The following is a 21,103-nucleotide window of genomic DNA, read 5'->3' as shown; positions in this document are numbered from 1 at the left end:
ATTCCTTTGCAATCCGTCTGATTGCATCAGATCCCCTTAAATGATTCTCTGTCTCAGGTCTGGAGAAGAAATAGGGATTTTCATCAGGAACACCAGCGGCACGGCGATGTATAACCAGGGCTTCCATTGAATGAATGAATGAATGAAAACTTTATTAACAGATTGCAGAATGGGTACAGTGCAGTACAGCTCAATACATACAATTGTTAAGGGGATGCAGACCAGAGAAAGACTTTCGACTTGTTTACACCAGGGTCCCCCATTTCCAATTCATCGTAACATATATGACATACAGATAGACAGTACTGCTACATCTATACATTTATGACATACCAGATTTGCAATTACAGTACTGTTTGTGATACAAAAAGAGTCCAGAAAGAAAAGAGTATATACATTAGGCGTAGAAACTGTACATTGGATTGGGTAGGTGGGGGTGGGACTGTACATTGGAGGTGGTTGGGGGGGGGGGGGGGGGTGGGTAGGAGTGTGGGGGGGGGGGGGGGGGGGGGGGTTGGGTAGGAGGGGTGGGGGGGGGGGGGTAGGAGGGGTGGGTGGGGGACACTGTACAACTGTACAAACAACACTGTACATTGGTTTATTGACAAGACCATACTTGGTAATTTACTGTACATTGGCGGGGGTTGTGTTCGGACATTTACAGGGGCCAGTTTCGAGTTGCAGTCTCCCTTAGGTGTTTTTTGAGAGTGTTTTTGAAAGTGGGTAGTGATTCACATTCCTTTACAGCTTTGGGTAGGGCGTTCCACATTGATGTGGCATAATTGCGAAACGTGTTTAGTCCCTTGTTTGAGCCGAATCTGGGTTTAACATGATTTGTGGAGCTCCCTCTGGTGTTGTGATCGTGGTATTCACTGACCTTTGGGAAGTATTTAGTCATGTACATGGGTACCTTGGTCGTGTAGTGTATCTTGTAGACCAGGCCCATTGCAAGTTGCTGTACTCTGTCGTCTACTCTAAGCCATCCTAGGTTGTCAAAGTGGGCAGGGGTGAGGTGGGTTCTAGGAGTAAGGTCAAGCAGTAGTCTGACCAGTTTGTTTTGAGATGTTTGTAATTTTGTTTTTAGCGCCTTTGAGGTGCTTTGGTACCATGAGGTGCAAGCATAGTCGTAGTACCCTTGAATGAGTGCTCCTGCTAGAGTCTTCAGGGTATTCTTGTTTACCAGTGAGGAGATCCGGTACAAGAAACGAGTTCGTTGGTTGACTTTTTTTATTACATTGGATGCCATTTTGTCACAGGAAAGATTTGCCTCTAGGATGGAACCCAGGTAGGTAATATCTTCTTTCCTTGTGACAATATTGTCACCCACTGTAACTGAGAAGCCGTCGGTCTTGCTGAGTTTGTTATTTGAACCGAAGAGAATGGACTCTGTTTTGCCCATGTGTAATGATAGTTTGTTATCAGCGAGCCATATGCAGATTTTGCTTAGTTCTGAGCTGAGGGTTTTTTCAACCTGTAATTTGTTCTTGTCAGAGACCAGCAGGGCTGAGTCGTCCGCAAACAGGAACAAGTTGCAGTCACAAGCTGACGACATGTCATTTGCATAAATTAGGAACAGTAGCGGACCTAGTATGCTTCCTTGTGGAACACCACAGTTTACTGTGAGGGGGGGGGATAGGGTACCGTTTACCTCCACCATCTGCTCTCTCCCCTCTAGGTAGGATTGCATCCAGCTCACTGATAGACTATCAAAACCAATTGCTTTTAGCTTGTCAATCAGAATGGTGTGATGACATCATGTCCGGTGTTTAGAGGATGGGTACTTTATTGTTTCTTTTCCCCTTATTTCGATGCGTTGGAAATGCTTACAGAGCTTTTGCTCTAACTCTGAAAGTCCTCCTGCCAGATCTGAATGTACACTAGACGTATCTCTAAGGGTGAATGCACTCAGATGCATTTTGGACACCTCACCCTCTCTTCTGCGATTGAACAAAATTATTTGACAAATTGGCCAACTTTGCCCAGTTATTTTTATTTGGATCTTTGTCAAGGTGCATTTGCATTTGTCAAGGTACATGTGCATATTCTTAACGTCTTCCGTAAAAGGAATGAGCTGAGGAGCATTCCATTGTGCCTCTTTACGTGACGAAACACACACATTCCACTTCTTCTCATAAAGACTACGACTCCTTTCCAGGTTCCGGAGAAACGCCTCATTGTCCGATACTGCCATCTTGGCTTCACACTCCAGAATGTCTGCCATCTTCTTGAGACTATGACCAAGCTTTAGAGCTAAGGATGGAGTTTTGTAGGTGTTTTTGTCTTGATCAAAGCCAGCAACATCATTTACTGCTTCAACCACTAAGTTAAAGTTGGAAGGTACAAATAAGTCCTCAACTCGTCTCAGTCTGCCATTTTTGCGTTCTTGCCGAATCAATCTTTCGATTTGTCGCATTTTTTGTCTAATATAATCATGTTTGGTCTTGTCATGTCCATGCTTTGCGTACAAATGTTTCCCCTAGTCTCAAGATACTTTTCTCCTGTCTGATGATGTCTGTGATTTCATCTTGATGCATAGCATTTACCAGCGCCCAAAGCTTTCTGCTTACACCATCAGGGACGGGCTGTGCAAAGGCACAGATAGATTGTATTCGACTTCTTCCTGGTTGGGTTGAGCTGCATTTTTGTGAAAGTTTGCACCTTGACATGTGCCTCCATAATTATTTTCTTTTAAGCAAAGCCTCACAATTGATACAGTGCATGTAATCACTTGCTTTGCCTGGTTTCCCAGCTTGCTGACTTGGGATTAGTGTTCCACTACCCGTTTTTAGGACTTCATTATTATGGGCTCGGTTTCCTTTGTTTCTTATCAGGTCAAAATGCAATTTTCGTTCCTTTGAGTTCAAAGGAAAAGAGATAGCTTTTACTACAGATATTTCATCAGTGTGCTTGCGGATTAAGTGCCTTGCCATTTTATGGCATTGCATGGCACAGTACAGGCAATAATGTTTTTTACTGTAAACTCTGGCACGATCCTTTTTTTGCAGCTTCATTACTGACACTTCCCAGGTTTGTGTCAGCGTTTTCACTTTCTTCTCTACTATCCGAAGAACTTGTCTTTCTTCTGTAAGTCCTCTGTGACTTCTTCTGGTTTTTACTTTTCGTTAATGTAACCTGGCTTTTAAGATGTGGGGGAAGTGTTTCCTCTTCCCCCCACAGAGATTCCTCGGAACTGCTTCTATGTAGGGACCATGATTGGTCATGTATGTATCTAAGTTCTAGTTTCCTGTTTTTTTTTTTTTTTTGCAAATTAAGAGGGAAAGATAGTTATTGAGTCTCATTCTCCAATGGACTTAAGACAAAAAATGTGCTCTTAGGGCCATTTAACACATCTTAGATTTTGGGATTCCCCAACTGTGTTAAATATCTGTTTTATTGATTTATTATACATTTGAAAGAATGCAGGTTATAGCTATATAAAATTACAAATGTCTGTCCCAATGGGATATATTGCATGTTTAACACGGTTGGGGAGGGATTCCCCAACTGTGTTAGATATCTGTTTTATTGATTTATTATACATTTGAAAGAATGCAGGTTATAGCTATATAAAATTACAAATGTCTGTCCCAATGGGATATATTGCATGTTTAACACGGTTGGGGAATCCCAAAATCGAATGTCTTAAATGGCCCTAAGAGCACATTTTCTGTCTTAAGTCCGTTGGAGAATGAGACCCATTGTCTGTTTTGCACATCTAGTCGCCTTGAATAAAGTTGATTCTTGGTTTAACACCACACTTGGGTCCATCCTGTGCTGCTCAATAAAAGTAAAGAAACCAGAACTTAAATGCATACAACAGTACCCTGTTTTTGTGTCCCAAAGTTAAAAAAGCATTTGTCACAGGACATATATTTAAAATAAAATGCAACAGCTGTTTGAAAAAAGCTTTGACAATATGAACTCAATTTGTGCCTCCTTTTTTGTACAAGAGGTATAGGTGTACCATTTTTTTTAATTGATTGTATGGTATAAAGGTCACCATTGTGCTGAGAGAACATCTTTAATGTTTAATGTTGAAAAGGCAAGCAAGTATTGTAGACAGGGTCAATTTTCAGAAAATCATAACCCTGAAGGCATTTCGTGTTTATTTTAGGTACACAACATTTCTAGGGGTATTAAGGGGTGCTGAATCCAAATCTGCTGTATACCAAGCTCAAAAATGTCAAACAAGGCCTCAAAATTGAGAAATCCAACATGGCCGCCAGCACCAGGCCCTCTCTCCACAAAAACAGGTGCTAAACCCACATTTCTTATTCTACTGACATGAAACTTTGCACAGAACATCTGCACCTATGGAGGAAGAAGGTAGGAATATAGCTGTGGTGCAACCATGAGAGTAACAGGGTGTTTTGACTGTCTAACTGTAATCTTTGTATAGGCGAGGATACAAAAATGACATTTCTTCAGTGTTTGCAGGAATACTGCAGCAATTTGGTAATAACTATACAGTGTGGGACACCAGCATTGGAATCCCCCAAGTCTTAGCTTTCTTCAGGTACCAAGTTTATGCAAGTAGCTCTTATAAATCTGGATATATAAGCATTTTAATGTAAGCATGCTGTTTTAGGCGAATTTTCAAAAAATAAATGGTGGGGCTTAATGAGTTAAGTGTGACTACACAAGGTACAAACCTGAATTAAATGTGCTTTTGTAAGTTTTCTTACATGGGGGATCCAATGCCATATTCAGATTTATATCTCTGCTGTATACCAGGCTCAACATTTTCAAATAAGGCCTCAAAATTGAGAAACCCAACATGGCCGCCAGCGCCAGTCTGAAATCTATTTAAGTGCATATCTTTTTGACTAAACAAGGTAGAAACATGAATGAAATGTGTTTTCATATGTTTGCATACATGAGGAATTTAAAATCATATCCTGATTTTAGATCAGTTGTGAAAATGTTGCTTGAAACTCATATTTATAGCAGAAACGGTGGTCGTTATTGATGCATAACTCATCAACCAAATAAGAAAGAAAAGCAGGATGATCCCAGGCCATGGATTTATTCATCAAACTCTTTTCTCTTGCATTATTTTAATTAACATGCCATTTATGCAAATGATATAGTCCTTAATATTCGTACAGTAGCTTATGTACAGTAATTTATTGTCAGTCATCAATCGTATTCAGGCAGGTGTCGCAGGTGTCTTGCAGTTGCATGATTCATCCAATGCCACTTTTCCTGAATAGAATAGAATAAAATAAAAAGATTATTTTACCATATCAATATAAGTGAATGTACGTTTGAATACTTGTTACAGTAATCCTTACAGTGACAGCTTATTCACACTCTTCCTCAGTGTTCCGGCAGGTGTTGACTTTCTTACAATTGCATGCTTCGATACATGCCATGTGACTCTTCCTGAATAGAATAGAGTAGAAGAGAATTGAAAGATTATAGCCATCTCTCGTACAAGTATATTCGAACACATGATACAATTGTCCTTACAGTGATTTATTCTGTTCCTTCATTCCTTTTTTTCTCTCTGTTATAGGCATATGTTCACAATTCTGTTAACAACAAACAGTCTAGAGTATAGAGTCTTGCAGGTGGATATGCTCTACCACATCATAGTTTTACAATCTAATAACATTGATCACTATCAGCTAATCCTTCATACATACCTGCAGCTGCAGCGTTGGCTGAGGCACTCCTTGGTACACCCACATGAAGTGAACTCCCTGCAGGCTTTAGGCATGGGTGGCAGAGAGAGTAGCTGTGGCACTAGCTGTCCTTCCTTGTGTATCCACCCCATTTCATCAACAGGAGGAAGATCAGGGTGTGGCAGGTGAGCTTGGTTCCAGATGCTTGCTTGATAGTGTGAGCGCATGATGTGGAACTTCACTGCATCCGAGGTTGGTGGCAGAGTCTCTTGTGGACGGCCTTTGCAGAATAACTTGACTCTTGCTTTGTTGCACGTATCCACCTCAGGCACACCATAGATCTTGCAGATGAATCTCTCTGTTGATGTCACAAGATCTTCTGTGAAAGGGCCCTTCCCAAGGCCAGCAAGATCAGTGTGATGGTGCTCGAACACCTGCCAGGCTGTTTTCTTTCCATGACCACTGAACTGGGACACACTGTCACATCCGGTGAGGGCATGGAAGGCAAGGATTGTGTCCAGTTGATCATCAGATAGTAGCTTTCTAATGTCATGTACTGGAAAATATTTTGGATCCTTTGATGTCCCAGCTTTCATGTAGAGATGCGTACATCGGATCCTGTCATAGTGAGCCAAGAGTAGAAGCAGCACATCTGTGTCACGCGCTGACACGACGATTGTTTCCATTGGAGCCTGGATGCAGTGTAAAATCAGTCGCATATCAGCTTCCTCATGGTCAGCACTCAGAGAGGAGACTTCAAGATCTGGATCTGTTGACTTGACGGTTGTCGCTTCAGCAAACCCCCCTGATACTACAACTACAGGTTCATCATCCGGGCTGTGTTCTATCAGGTGGTTTGAGAGTAGTTGAGCGAGATCTGATTTGTTGTCTTCAAGGGCCATGAAGCTCGACCAATCGGCAGGAAGTGGAACAGACTTGTTTTTGATTTCACGACGTACTGGTCTGTGGCGCTGTTTGCGTTTCACCCTTGTGCCTGTTTTGATGGATTGGTCATGGTATCTGTCAAAGACGACATCTACCCTCTGGTATTTTGCTCCCATCTTCAACACTGTGTCAGTCAACTTGTTGGCATAGTCACCAAATGTTGTAGTGTCAGGTGGCTTTCCGAGTGCCATTACCAGAGCTTGGCCATCAATGACCAGGCAGCTGGGTCCCTGAAGGGTAAGATCTGCAGGGATTTTAACTTGTTTCGTCAGTATATTTGCTAACACAGACTTGTTGGTGGAATGTAGACTCCCGTTAGTTGTGGCCAGAGATGGCGGGATGGGCATGAGCTCATGCTGGAGAATATTGTCAAGGTCTACCTTACGACCTGCTCTGTAAGCTGTGATGAGCCTTTGTAGAATCTGCCTGTCCACTTTGATGGTGTTTTGCTTGTTCTTAGAAAGTTGCACAACTTCATACAAAGAGGCAAATGTCTTGGCTTTGTTCTTTCGAATGGGTGATTTCAGGTTCAGGTGCTGGTCACTATCTGGAGGTTCACACAAACGTTTGTCCACAAACATGTTCAGTTGTGCCTGTCCAAGGTGTTCTGCGCCAAGTAGGGATTCTTGAATCTCCGGTGTGACTACGTCCTTGTTGATTATGTTTCTCAGTGTGTCACCCCCATCTTGAAACACTCCGTGCTCTTTCAATGACACACAGAGTCTGCTTTCATCAGTGTCGTCTCTCTCCATTCTACTCTTTGTGCACTCGGTGTGTGTGTACACATCGTCTTCTTCGTCTGTTGTCAGTCTCAGCATTGTTGTTGTTGTCTGAGAAGCTATGACTGTTCTCAGATTATATGACAGTGTCCATCTCCTGAGGGATGTTTCTATTCTGGTGATTCCTACCAAGCCTCCACTCTTTTTTCCTGTAGCATTGAGCCACTCTGTACTTTGATCCGCTGAAACCTGATTGAAGTGTCGATCACTGCGTTTTACAACGAAGTTGCCTCTCTGAAACTCGAGGAGGATTTCTGGTGGGAGAGCAGACATCTCAGCCAGGTACACAGTACCCCACCGGGCGTAGTTGATATGATTGTACCTGAAGAAGAAGGGCAGCATACGTTTGAAAGCATACAGGTGGAGATCCCACAATCCATCACGTTGTGCTCGTGTAAAGTAGAGTAGGATGCTGACCATAGTCATGTAGTCCCACCAGAATGCAGCGTTCGGGTCATCAACTACAAGCAATGCAGCAAACTCCTTCATGGGCTGCTGGAATCTGTCTGTAGAAAGTAAGTCGACCATCTGTGCGATGTCATCAGCAACTGTTGATTGGCAGAGATCTGTGAGCTCAGCTCTCAGGGTGACATCAACTCCATCCAGATATGCATAAAGCCGTGGGAGTAGTAGCTGCCAAAGAGCCTGCAGGGTAAGTTTGTGGGTCCTCATGGCACGTGCATACCCCTTTCCTGCCATGACATGCTGAGCAGCATTTGCTCCCAGAAGATCACACTTGACCCATAGCTCGCTCAGGCCAGAATCAGCCATGTGTTGTCCGATCACACCCAGGAAGTTCATGGAAATGTGAAGGCCTCCGAGGCAAGGGATAAGCACATCCTTGTATTCTTCTACTGACCACTTCAGTTCCAATAACTTCGGATAAAGTGCCTCGTCCACTGTGAGAATGACATGTTGTTGTTCCATTGATTTGGCGACATGGAGCACTCGCTTGACGACTGTGTTCAGTGTATCGAGTTCCGATGCAGGAGCCTGGATGATAGGTAGGTACCCTACTGTAGTTTTCTCTGGGTTGACTGTGCTTGCCTTTTCATTGAACAATGTCCAGGAAGGCATTGGTTTCTGAGATGTCCTGGACATGTGGAAAGCCATATCAGTAGCTTGTGCTTTCTGTGCTGCGGGACATTGCTCAGATGACTGTGTGAAACAGTCTGCTGCTATTACACCACTGAATGGGCGCTCTGTGATTCCTCTTTTTGGTGCAGGTATGATATCAGTCATTGCCTGGGGGATGTTGAGGGTTTCTGACTTGGAATGAAGATAAATCCCTTCCAGGAGATCACCTACAGGAGGACCACGTTGCCAGGCAGCCACTTGAGTGGCATGGAATGTCCCTTTTCCATCCAGAGTGTACTCGTTGATGTCGACATTGTCTGTTGAGAAATGAACAAAGCGCCCCCTTACTAGATTTAGTGGAACAACAGCACCGTCATCATCCATGGTCTCCAAGGTCTTCTTAGCCAATGCAGTATCAAGTTTGAGTACATCACGGTAACTCATAACATGACCTGCCTGGTGAAACATGTTTACCAACTCCTTCGAACATGTGGCTTGATGAAGGGTACTGGCCAGTTCTATGTGCTTCGGAGTGAGGAACTTGTCTCCACTGGCTGTGTACATAAGATCCTGTGCAATGCTGCGGACTCTAAACTGTCGTTTGGCTGTGTTCTTATCATCATCAATATTGTCATCCTCCAGAAGGTGCTGACCACCTAGTAACAAGTTGAGGAACATGTAAAGGCTGTTGGGTATGCTGTCTATTGCTCTGTTTTCACTGATGTCTATCCCTTCTTGTTTGGGATGAGAGAGCATGTCCCTTCGGATCTGCAATGCTACATGCACCATGTTTAGGAACATATCTTGATCCTCATGTTGGAATGTAGGAATGACTCTCTCAATGTCTGCAGAGTCGTTTTTCACCATTGCTGATACTGGAATATGCCGGTATTTGGATGGAACCAAGACAGTACGAGGTTCATTTCAGGGCTGATCATGCAGTACAACAAAGTCGTATATGCCCTCAAGATGATCAGCTATTTGTTCCTTGAATGTGTTCCTTCTGCTCAGAAATCTAGATGGTATATCCAGTTGAGCCTCATTAGCGAGTGTATAGTACCGGTCCCACACATGTACAAGATCCAGAATATCCTCTTGCTTTGCTGATTGTTCAAGTTCTTGGCAAAGCCACTCCAATGGCATGTCTGTGCTCGTTAGTGACATTTCTTCCAGGCGTTTGGTCCTACGTTCGAACTTGGTCTTGCAAGTCTGGTGATAGCTCCCTTCTGCAGCAGTAAGATCATTTACACAAGCTAGTCGCACTATTAAGAATGAGTCATACTTTGCTGCTTGTAGTATTCTGCTACTGACTCTCAAATCTTGTATGTCATGTAGTGCTTCTTTACGAACTTCTTGGCAAAAGATACATTGCTTCCAATCCATTGGAGGGATTTTGCTGCGTAGCCTAACATTTTGCATAGTTGCTGTGGATGCACAATTTTGAGAATTTTCTTCGATCCAGCCTTCAACCTTTCAATTTTACCTTTATCCATGTATGGCGCTCGGCAATCCCTATGCCATAAGAAATGGTGAGGCAAGTCTCCTTGAAATATCTCTGTAAGTCGACTAGTTGCATCTCGAAAATTGTCATTATGTAATTTTGACCGGAGTTCTCTGATAGTGTTTGCTGACTGGAGGCCATCCTTACTAACTTCCATGAGCTTTTGCTTTTTGTCTTTCTGACAGATGATGCACAACTGCAGCTCCATTGACACTACACTTTCTGTCGCTTCAGCCATGGTTTCAGTCACCAATTGACTAATTCAAACCTATAAGAAGATTTGAACAATCTTAGGATAAGAATGCAAACTGTAAGACATATGTATTGATTTAGCTTGCTCATTAAGACAGAAACGTTAGCCTGTCGTAGTCTGGCCTCTAAGGCTGAGCCCGAATGTTCGAACGTCCGAACATATTAAAAAAAATAAAAAAAAAATAAAATGTTTTTTTCCTTTATTTTTTTTATTTATTATTATTAAAAACGAAGGTTCAAACATTTGTTTGAAAAACCCTGACGAAGTTCGAATCCCAAAAACAGGGTTCTGGGACAGCCTTACTGGCCTTGTGAGATCACAGTAACATTAGCTAGTGACTAGCTAATCCCAGCTAAAAACTTGCTGACTAATGTTAGCAGCTAACAGGTAAAGCCAGCCAGCCTCAGCCTCTTCTGTGAGAAGTGTAAGGCTAGGCTTCTTTCTGAGATCTAAATATGATAAAAAGCTACAATTATTTACACATCAGACACTACAATCACTTAACAACATAAAATGTCAAATTATCACATCAAAACAATAGCCATGACTTTACCTAGGTAACAGCTGTTATCTGTCCCATAGCAGAGCAGCCATTCTTTGAGAGGTGAAGGTGAAGTGCATGTTGGGAGGGACATGTGGATGGAGAAGGGGGCAGGGGTTGATAGTGGGGATGCAAAGGTTCCATCACAGCACATCTGCCAAATTCTTTGGGAAATAATAACAATAGCTGAGAAATTATTCATAGTTACAATTATTTTTTCACTATCTATATCATAATGAGATATAAATCTGAATATGGCATCGGATCCCCCATGTAAGAAAACTTACAAAAGCACATTTAATTCAGGTTTGTACCTTGTGTAGTCACACTTAACTCATTAAGCCCCACCATTTATTTTTTGAAAATTCGCCTAAAACAGCATGCTTACATTAAAATGCTTATATATCCAGATTTATAAGAGCTACTTGCATAAACGTGGTACCTGAAGAAAGCTAAGACTTGGGGGATTCCAATGCTGGTGTCCCACACTGTATAGTTATTACCAAATTGCTGCAGTATTCCTGCAAACACTGAAGAAATGTCATTTTTGTATCCTCGCCTATACAAAGATTACAGTTAGACAGTCAAAAACACCCTGTTACTCTCATGGTTGCACCACAGCTATATTCCTACCTTCTTCCTCCATAGGTGCAGATGTTCTGTGCAAAGTTTCATGTCAGTAGAATAAGAAATGTGGGTTTAGCACCTGTTTTTGTGGAGAGAGGGCCTGGTGCTGGCGGCCATGTTGGATTTCTCAATTTTCAGGCCTTGTTTGCAATTTTTGAGCTTGGTATACAGCAGATTTGGATTCAGCACCCCTTAATACCCCTAGAAATGTTGTGTACCTAAAATAAACACGAAATGCCTTCAGCACTTTATACAAGCACATTTTCTGAAATTCTGCCTAGTCTATTGCTTTTTTTGGTTCTGTGAAGTGCCTAACAGTGATGTTGATAGTATGCCAATGAAGCCAATGAACATACTGTCTATCTGTATGTCATGTATGTCATGATTTGATTTGATTTTTATTTAGTACATACAATTTATACAATAGTATAAAAACAAGGGGTACAAGGATAACATGTGAAAGTCTGTCGACTTGTTTCCAACATGGTCCCAAGAAGAATACAATAAATCACAAAGAAAGAGTTAAGAAGATAAAATAGACAACACAATTTTCTGAAAGAGCCTCATTACAGCATGTCATGTTCCTGTTCTTCAAGAGTGGTGGCCAAGCACCATCTGCAACCTACTGTATTGTTGCAGATGTCGCTTCACACCCCTCTTGAAGACAGCAATAGTGGGGGAGTTTTGGATGGCCCTGGGCAGAGAGTTCCACAGCCGGCAGGCTGTAGACAGAAAGCCATTCTGTGAATAGGAACCCTTTCTAGGCTCATAAACTGAGAGCTGTCCAGACCGTCGTGGACCTGGCCACGCAGGACAATGCGAGAGCATAAATATCTGGGGGCAGATCCATTTAACATTTTATACATATGTCCCAGTTTCAGAAAGGAGACCCTCTGCTCCACAGGGAGCCATCCCACCTCATTGAAGTGACATGGCTCATATATGTTATGATGCATTGAAAATGGGGGACCCTGATGTAAACAAGACGAAAGTCTTTCTCTGGTCTGCATCCCCTTAACAATTGTATGTATTGAGCTGTACTGTACTGTACCCATTCTGCAATCTGTTAATAAAGTTTTCAATCAATCAATCAATACACTGAAATCCTCCCCTCATGGGGACCGGTCCCCATGGGGGGAGTGATTTCAGTTATTATAATTTTTTGAGAGTTGGGAAAATGTCAAGTGGTTTTTGTGTTAACAAAAAATTCAAATGATTTTAGCAGTTAAAATCATGTCTCTAGACCCTTTAGAAAGGCTGGATCCCATCAGGCTGTATACAGTCATGTGGTCCCCATGATGTAGTATAAACCCGTAGATATCAGATTTTTTTTTTTTGGAGAGTTTTGAAAATGTCAAGTGGTTTTTGTGTTAACAAAAAAATATAATGATTTTAGCAGTTAAAATCATGTCTCTAGACCCTTTAGAAAGGCTGGATCCCATCAGGCTGTATACAGTCATTGGTCCCCCCGATGTAGCATAAACCCGTATAGGTGTGTGTGTGTGTGTGTGTGTGTGTGTGTGTGTGTGTGTGTGTGTGTGTGTGTGTGTGTGTGTGTGTGTGTGTGTGTGTGTGTGTGTGTGTGTGTGTGTGTGTGTGTGTGTGTGTGTGTGTGTGTGTGTGTGTGTGTGTGTGTGTGTGTGTGTGTGTGTGTGTGTGTGTGTGTGTGTGTGTGTGTGTGTGTGTGTGTGTGTGTGTGTGTGTGTGTGTGTGTGTGTGTGTGTGTGTGTGTGTGTGTGTGTGTGTGTGTGTGTGTGTGTGTGTGTGTGTGTGTGTGTGTGTGTGTGTGTGTGTGTGTGTGTGTGTGTGTGTGTGTGTGTGTGTGTGTGTGTGTGTGTGTGTGTGTGTGTGTGTGTGTGTGTGTGTGTGTGTGTGTGTGTGTGTGTGTGTGTGTGTGTGTGTGTGTGTGTGTGTGTGTGTGTGTGTGTGTGTGTGTGTGTGTGTGTGTGTGTGTGTGTGTGTGTGTGTGTGTGTGTGTGTGTGTGTGTGTGTGTGTGTGTGTGTGTGTGTGTGTGTGTGTGTGTGTGTGTGTGTGTGTGTGTGTGTGTGTGTGTGTGTGTGTGTGTGTGTGTGTGTGTGTGTGTGTGTGTGTGTGTGTGTGTGTGTGTGTGTGTGTGTGTGTGTGTGTGTGTGTGTGTGTGTGTGTGTGTGTGTGTGTGTGTGTGTGTGTGTGTGTGTGTGTGTGTGTGTGTGTGTGTGTGTGTGTGTGTGTGTGTGTGTGTGTGTGTGTGTGTGTGTGTGTGTGTGTGTGTGTGTGTGTGTGTGTGTGTGTGTGTGTGTGTGTGTGTGTGTGTGTGTGTGTGTGTGTGTGTGTGTGTGTGTGTGTGTGTGTGTGTGTGTGTGTGTGTGTGTGTGTGTGTGTGTGTGTGTGTGTGTGTGTGTGTGATTGATATATATAGAGAGAGGGGGGGCTTTGGTAGACTATTGCATTGGTCCATTAATTGAAGATGAACGCAATGCGACATCCTTTACTAGGCTCACCCACCAACAGTGCAGGTGCTGAACTGCTGATCCGAATGTATAGGTAAAAACCATATTATGCGTTTTCATCAATAAAAAAATGACAAAAAAAAAATCCGCTTGTGCGCTTACGCGCGCTCGCATTCACTAGGGGCCTACAAATACATTCTTTCATGGGGCCCAGAATATGGAGCTACACCCCTGGACACGACTACCTTTTCCAAGATCTTAGCTAGGAAAGGTAGTTTAAAAATGGGCCTGTAGTTACTGAGTGTGGCAGGGTCAAGGATAGTTTTTTTAGGAGGGGCTCAACGTGGCACGCTTGAGGCTGGGGGGGATTTACCCAGAGGTTATGGAGCTATTAACAATGGCAAGGATGCTGGGACCCAGTGTGTCAAGGCTGTCTTTTAGGAGACAGGTTGGGACAGTGTCAAGGGGACACGTAACAGATTTCATGCCAGAAATAATCTCAGTGAGAGATGCTAGGGAGATGGGTTCAAAGCTGTTGAGTTGGGCCACACAGAGTGGAGGGGAGTTGGGCAGAGGGTGGAGGGCAGGATGCTGGACCTAATTGCGTTCACCTTACTGATGAAGAAGTTGAGGAACTCCTAACATTTGATAACCTCGTTCCCAGTTTTATCTCCTCCATGAGATAAAGACTGGTAAAGCACTACGATCGAAAGTATGAATTTCCGGTGTATGTACTTCCCCTGGAAGCTGCCTCCGAACGGACCAAACTTTTCCCGAATCCTGTCGGCAAACAAGCTAGAATCATGTAGTAAATTCTTCAGGCAAAGCCGTTGCAGTGGCTTAAACAAGGAAATATTGTGCACTTCACACGTTTTATATAATTGTTTTGTCGAAACCGGAAAGCCTGTAGCCGGTACTTCCTGTACTTCCGTTTTCACACTTTAGGAGGCATAGCTTTACCAGCATAAACATTTGGAGGGAGATAGATCAGTACACAGAGCAGGGTTGGGGCATGTGAATGAGGTTATCGTGGCGAAGATAATTCTGGGGGTATGACAATTTATAGAAATCAAGTCAGAGAAGTGCTTTTCTCGTGCCACTTTGACTCCCTGTTGGTAATGTCACGTTTTAGACTCGGAAACGTGAATGTCGTAATAAGATATTTAAAGATAAAAGAGATGAAACACTTTTGACGGTATTTATTATAAAAAGTGAATAAGCAAGGTATTATAAAAAGTGAATAAGAAGTGAATAAGCAAGGTACAATTGAAATCAAGTTGGTACAACCGGCGGGTCGTGTATAAAAGAAAATGCAGTCAAGTCATTGTCCCGTCAGTCCAGTCAGTCCGTCCCGTCAGTGTAGCAGTGTCCAGTGGAAGTCATAGCAGAGAAGTCCCTCCTTCCCTGTGAGGGTGTTTTTTATTAGCTGCCCCAATAGTCCAGTGTATATGTGGACTCTGTCCTGAGTGCATGTCCTGTGTCTTGTGTATTGGTCAGCCTGTATGTCTGCCGTGCATGAGTGGACATTTTCGTGGACATCTGTGCGTGTGTGTGTCTGTATGTCTTTATTGATAACAATCTGTCTGTATGTCTTTATTGATAACAATCTGTAATTGATGGAGAGTATGGTATTTGACCAGTACCTGACCGGGATTTTTATAATCCTTTGGGCGGTCGTATATTAGTGACTTGTGGCATTTTGTGACAATAAGTTGAATTATTTTATCTGGGCTAATCTGGCGAGATATCTCACCAAAGGTTCTAATGGACTTAAGTGGATACACTGATTGTGATCTGGTCTGGAAGTTTGCCAGATGCGGCAGTGTCCAGCGTGAAGTCAATGTCTGTGTGTGTGTGGAGTGAGAGAGCGAGAGTGAGGGGGAAGGGATGTGCTGTGTAGAGGAATGTAGGCCTATCTATGTGTCTCCTGCAGTGTTATGGAGAATTGCTACGTGGCCTATGTGCTGTGTCTTAATTTAGTAATTATTTATCAGTAATTCCTGAGGTGGTCTTTCAGAATGTCAAAGTGTATTTGGAGCTTGTTTTGCTTCCATCTGCACTCAGCTTGTCTGCACAGTCTCCTTAGGTCACAGGTGGTGTCCTTAAGCCAAGGTTGGGGTTTAGGCTTGGGCTTTTTGACTTTGAGGGGAGTGACAGAGTTAAGTATGGAGGAACAGAATGAATTAAACATAGTGATAAGCATCTTTGTGTTATGGTGGGACGGGGGGGCCTCAATATTGCAGGTGTTCAGATTAGATCTATAGGTTGCACAGAAACTACTAGCAGTAGATGAGTTAATGTGGCGAGAGGAGCTGGCAGGGAGGAGAGGTTTGGAGTGCAAGGCAGAAATCAAAATGTCAAATATAATAACAGTGATCTGAGAGGCACAGGTCGTTAATTTCCAAGTTGTCCATTTCAAAGCCATGGGTTAGGACCAGGTCTAGTGTGTGACCAAGTTTTTCTGTTGGTGCTTTGATATGTTGGGTAAAATGTAATTATTCAATTAACTGTATGAACTAATTTACATACGGCTTAGAGGGGCAGCAAACATGAACATGTACATCGCCCAAAAGCAACACCTTGTCATAGTGAGGCATATTTTGTGACAGGAAGACTGACAGTTTAATTGAAAGGACTTCAATTAATGATTTTGGGTGGGAGGTGGGAGATAAACAAGGGCTACCAGTAGAGGATCTTACTTTGATTAGCTGTAATTCAAAACTAGAATAGATTTCTGAAACTAAAGAGTGGCAGTTCAAATGTTTTCTAAAAACCATAGCCAGTCCACCTCCACGCCCTGAAGAACGTGGGGTACTAAAAAAGTCACAATCCGGAGGACAGAGTTCAATAAGAGGGCCAATCTCACCAGTCTTCAGCCATGACTCTGTCATCAGTAGATAGTCCAAATGTTGCGAGCAGTTTGCCTGAATAATAATAAACACTCACGCTGAAAATGACGTCAGCGTCCCCTTACCGTTCGCCGATGAGACTGGAGGAAAAAGATCTCACTTATTTGACGGTGATCTCCTAGATCCATTTCCGGTTTGTATAATCATAATAAACTCCCAAATCATATAAATTATTGAGTTATGGCAGCGATCCATATACACAATGTGTGTCTAGAGTCCCGCAACAATATGTGAGTGCCGGACGCATTTGCCCGGTGCACCGAGATCACAAGAGATCCATTTCCGGTTGTAACTCGCCGATCATCCACCAGGCGGCAGTATTGAAGCGTTGCAGAATTGTGCAGGCTCCCACTGCATCAGACCAGGCTCCGTGAGGGCATTCTGAATACCATGGCGAAAAAATGAAATATGATCTCAATAACGTTGTACGCCGTGGAATGGCAGAATTAGCATGACCTTGAAACACGTTGTACGATGGTTTTAGCGCAGGATGTGTTAATATACAGTTACAGGTAAGAAGGATATTATGAATGTTTTGACCCCCTTATTTCTTTTACCTTTTTTGGGCAGGAGGTTGTGTTTCATATTAGCTATATATTCTTTGAGGGCGACACATTGAGCTCTTCTCAATATTGAGGGGGACATGTCCCCTGCAACGCCCGCTACACCTATGCGTGACACACACATACGCACGCAGCCTTTGAAGCCCATCAGTACTCCCTCTGCCATGTACCCTTACAGAAGAGTAACGCTGGGCCTGTTCTGCTGCTTTCTCGCCAGAGGGTCAAGTGGCAGGATTGATCCCCTCCATAAAGCCAACAGTACTTTTATGAGTGGTGTGCGGTGTCAGAGATTATGGCTGCGGTTGGGGTGACCACTAAATCATCCCTTCAGATGATCCAGCGGCAAAATCTGCCTTTGTGTGTTTCATCTGGGAGAGATCTCCGGAACAGAACAGACCTAGAGACAAAGCAAAGCACACCTGGCGCTTACTTAAGTCTTAATGGTGTTGAGTTTAATTGCCAAACTCTGGAATTGAGCGTGTGTGTGTCTACATGTGTACCTAGAATGTGTTTATACATTGGCCTCAGGGTCTGACTAAAGACTCCATAATGAGATCCTTATTTCTGCTTGGGGAAGGGGGGGGGGGGTTATTCCATCCCCAGGGCTGGAGGATAGAATCTCAGCTACACTCTAAATAGGGAGTCAAATCTGAAACGGCATACCGCTGCTGTTGGGTGGAAACCTTGTATCTCCATTAAGGTAAACCTTTGAGGAATTAAAGGGAACCTATTGTGAGCATTGCCTTTTCCTGTGTGTTGCATATTTTTACAGAATGAGGGGTTGTCTCGACACTGAGAACATGTTAAATATGTACATTGTGCCTTTTCTGCAGTTCGGCAGTGACAAGAACCCTCCCTCTTGAAATGGGCCATTCAGAATTGCAGCCACAATCGCTGTAGTTAATAACGTGCATGTAAAGATATCTTGAAAAAATGCTTGTGTACAAGATGGCGGCTCGCATGTAAATCTTCTTTTCTACCTAAAGTTTAACCTAAAATATATGACAAGATTTGTAAGGACGACATTTGCAACTTCTAGTCTGAAAGTTGGATGTGAATTTTGTTCAACATACAGGCTCACGCACCATCGCTAGATGTATGATAATTATCGTATTTGTGTAAGGGTTGTGACATCATCACCTCAAACTTCGATGCCCCGAGGGAGTTTCGAACCCGGGTCTCCCACGCAGCGGGCAACAGCACAGACCGCTATACCAAGAAGTGAACTCACTGCTTTGTAACGTGTCTATGTGTCTTTTGAGGATGAGAGTGAGTTTAACCCATAGCACCGTTACTCACCCCAGTCACTTCACAACATTTGAGGTCCTTCGTGACTACGCTTTGCGGTACCATCCGTCACACTCACCCTCCTTAAACTCACTCCACTTCACCCAAGGCATCCGGGTCAGTCGGCCCCATTGTAACGGTTGTGACATCATCACCTTAAACTTTGATGCCCGGGTCTCCCACGCCGCAGGCAACAGCACAGACCGATATACCAAGAAGTGAACTCAATGCTTTGTAACGTGTTTATGTGTCTTTTGAGGATGAGAGTGAGTTTAACCCATAGCACCGCTACTCACCCCAGTCACTTCACAACATCTGATGTCCTTCGTGACTGCGCTTCGCGGTACCATCCGTTACACTTGTACAGGACTGAAACAGAGGGGTATAGAGGCTGCTAGAATGAGAACAGGACTGAAACACAGAGGTATAGAGGCTGGTAGAATGAGAACAGGACTGAAACAGAGAGGTATAGAGGCTGCTAGAATGAGAACAGGACTGAAACAGAGAGGTATAGCGGCTGCTAGAATGAGAACAGGACTGAAACAGAGCGGTATAGAGGCTGATACAATGAGAACAGGACTGAAACAGAGATATAGAGGCTGCTAGAATGAGAACAGGACTGAAACAGAGGTACAGAGGCTGAGAACAGGACTGAAACAGAGAGGTATAAAGGCTGCTAGAATGAGAACAGGACTGAAACAGAGAGGTATAGAGGCTGCTAGAATGAGAACAGGACTGAAACAGAGGTATAGAGGCTGATAGAATGAGAACAGGACTGACACATAGATATAGAGGCTGCTAGAATAAGAACAGGACTGAAACAGAGGTACAGAGGCTGAGAACAGGACTGAAACAGAGGTACAGAGGCTGAGAACAGGACTGAAACAGAGAGGTATAGAGACTGCTAGAATGAGAACAGGACTGAATCAGAGAGGTATAGAGGCTGCTAGAATGAGAACAGGACTGAAACAGAGAGGTATAGAGGCTGCTAGAATGAGAACAGGACTGAAACAGAGAGGTATAGCGGTTGCTAGAATGAGAACAGGACTGAAACAGAGCGGTATAGAGGCTGATACAATGAGAACAGGACTGAAACAGAGATATAGAGGCTGCTAGAATGAGAACAGGACTGAAACAGAGGTACAGAGGCTGAGAACAGGACTGAAACAGAGGTACAGAGGCTGAGAACAGGACTGAAACAGAGAGGTATAGAGGCTGCTAGAATGAGAACAGGACTGAAACAGAGGTATAGAGGCTGCTAGAATGAGAACAGGACTGAAACGGAGGTATAGAGGCTGCTAGAATGAGAACAGGACTGAAACAGAGAGGTATAGAGGCTGCTAGAATGAGAACAGGACTGAAACAGAGAGGTATAGAGGCTGCTAGAATGAGAACAGGACTGAAACAGAGAGGTATAGAGGCTGCTAGAATGAGAACAAGACTGAAACAGAGAGGTATAGCGGCTGCTAGAATGAGAACAGGACTGAAACAGAGCGGTATAGAGGCTGATACAATGAGAACAGGACTGAAACAGAGATATAGAGGCTGCTAGAATGAGAACAGGACTGAAACAGAGATGTATAGAGGCTGCTAGAATGAGAACAGGACTGAAACAGAGGTATAGAGGCTGATAGAATGAGAACAGGACTGACACATAGATATAGAGGCTGCTAGAATAAGAACATGACTGAAACAGAGGTACAGAGGCTGAGAACAGGACTGAAACAGAGGTACAGAGGCTGAGAACAGGACTGAAACAGAGGTATAGAGGCTGATAGAATGAGAACAGGACTGAAACAGAGATATATAGGCTGCTAGAATGAGACCAGGACTGAAACAGAGATATAGAGGCTGCTAGAATGAGACCAGGACTGAGACAGACAGGTATAGAGGCTGATAGAATGAGAACAGGACTGAAACAGAGAGGTATAGAGGCTGCTAGAATGAGAACAGGACTGAAACAGAGAGGTATAGAGGCTGCTAGAATGAGAACAGGACTGAAACAGAGAGGTATAGAGGCTGCTAGAATGAGAACAGGACTGAAACAGAGAGGTATAGCGGCTGCTAGAATGAGAACAGGACTGAAACAGAGCGGTATAGAGGCTGATACAATGAGAACAGGACTGAAACAGAGATATAGAGACTGCTAGAATGAGAACAGGACTGAAACAGAGAGGTATAGAGGCTGCTAGAATGAGAACAGGACTGAAACAGAGGTATAGAGGCTGATAGAATGAGAACAGGACTGAAACAGAGATATATAGGCTGCTAGAATGAGACCAGGACTGAAACAGAGAGGTATAGAGGCTGCTAGAATGAGAACAGGACTGAAACAGAGATATAGAGGCTGCTAGAATGAGACCAGGACTGAGACAGACAGGTATAGAGGCTGATAGAATGAGAACAGGACTGAAACAGAGAGGTATAGAGGCTGCTAGAATGAGAACAGGACTGAAACAGAGAGGTATAGAGGCTGCTAGAATGAGAACAGGACTGAAACAGAGAGGCTGATAGAATTCCATTATATGTTGTACTACTACTGTTGTACTACTGTATTGCACATT

The 21,103-nt window shown here is 43.4% G+C and overlaps 1 long non-coding RNA gene across 1 annotated transcript; it reads right to left on the bottom strand.

Moving 5' to 3' along the window:
• Window positions 1–5,091: 5,091 nt before the first annotated feature.
• On the bottom strand, window positions 5,092–5,732 carry LOC311248686. The gene is made up of 3 exons (XR_014620972.1): window positions 5,649–5,732; window positions 5,295–5,385; window positions 5,092–5,205 (listed from the first exon to the last, which is right to left on the bottom strand). It is a non-coding gene; the product is annotated as an uncharacterized lncRNA (long non-coding RNA).
• Between the last annotated feature and the right edge of the window lie 15,371 nt (window positions 5,733–21,103).

This window comes from Notolepis coatsorum, assembly GCF_963971535.1.
Source record: "Notolepis coatsorum genome assembly, contig: SCAFFOLD_567, whole genome shotgun sequence".
Lineage (NCBI taxonomy): Eukaryota > Metazoa > Chordata > Actinopteri > Aulopiformes > Paralepididae > Notolepis > Notolepis coatsorum.
Note: the sequence above shows the minus strand (reverse complement) of the source record. Positions and strands in the feature narration are given on the sequence as shown.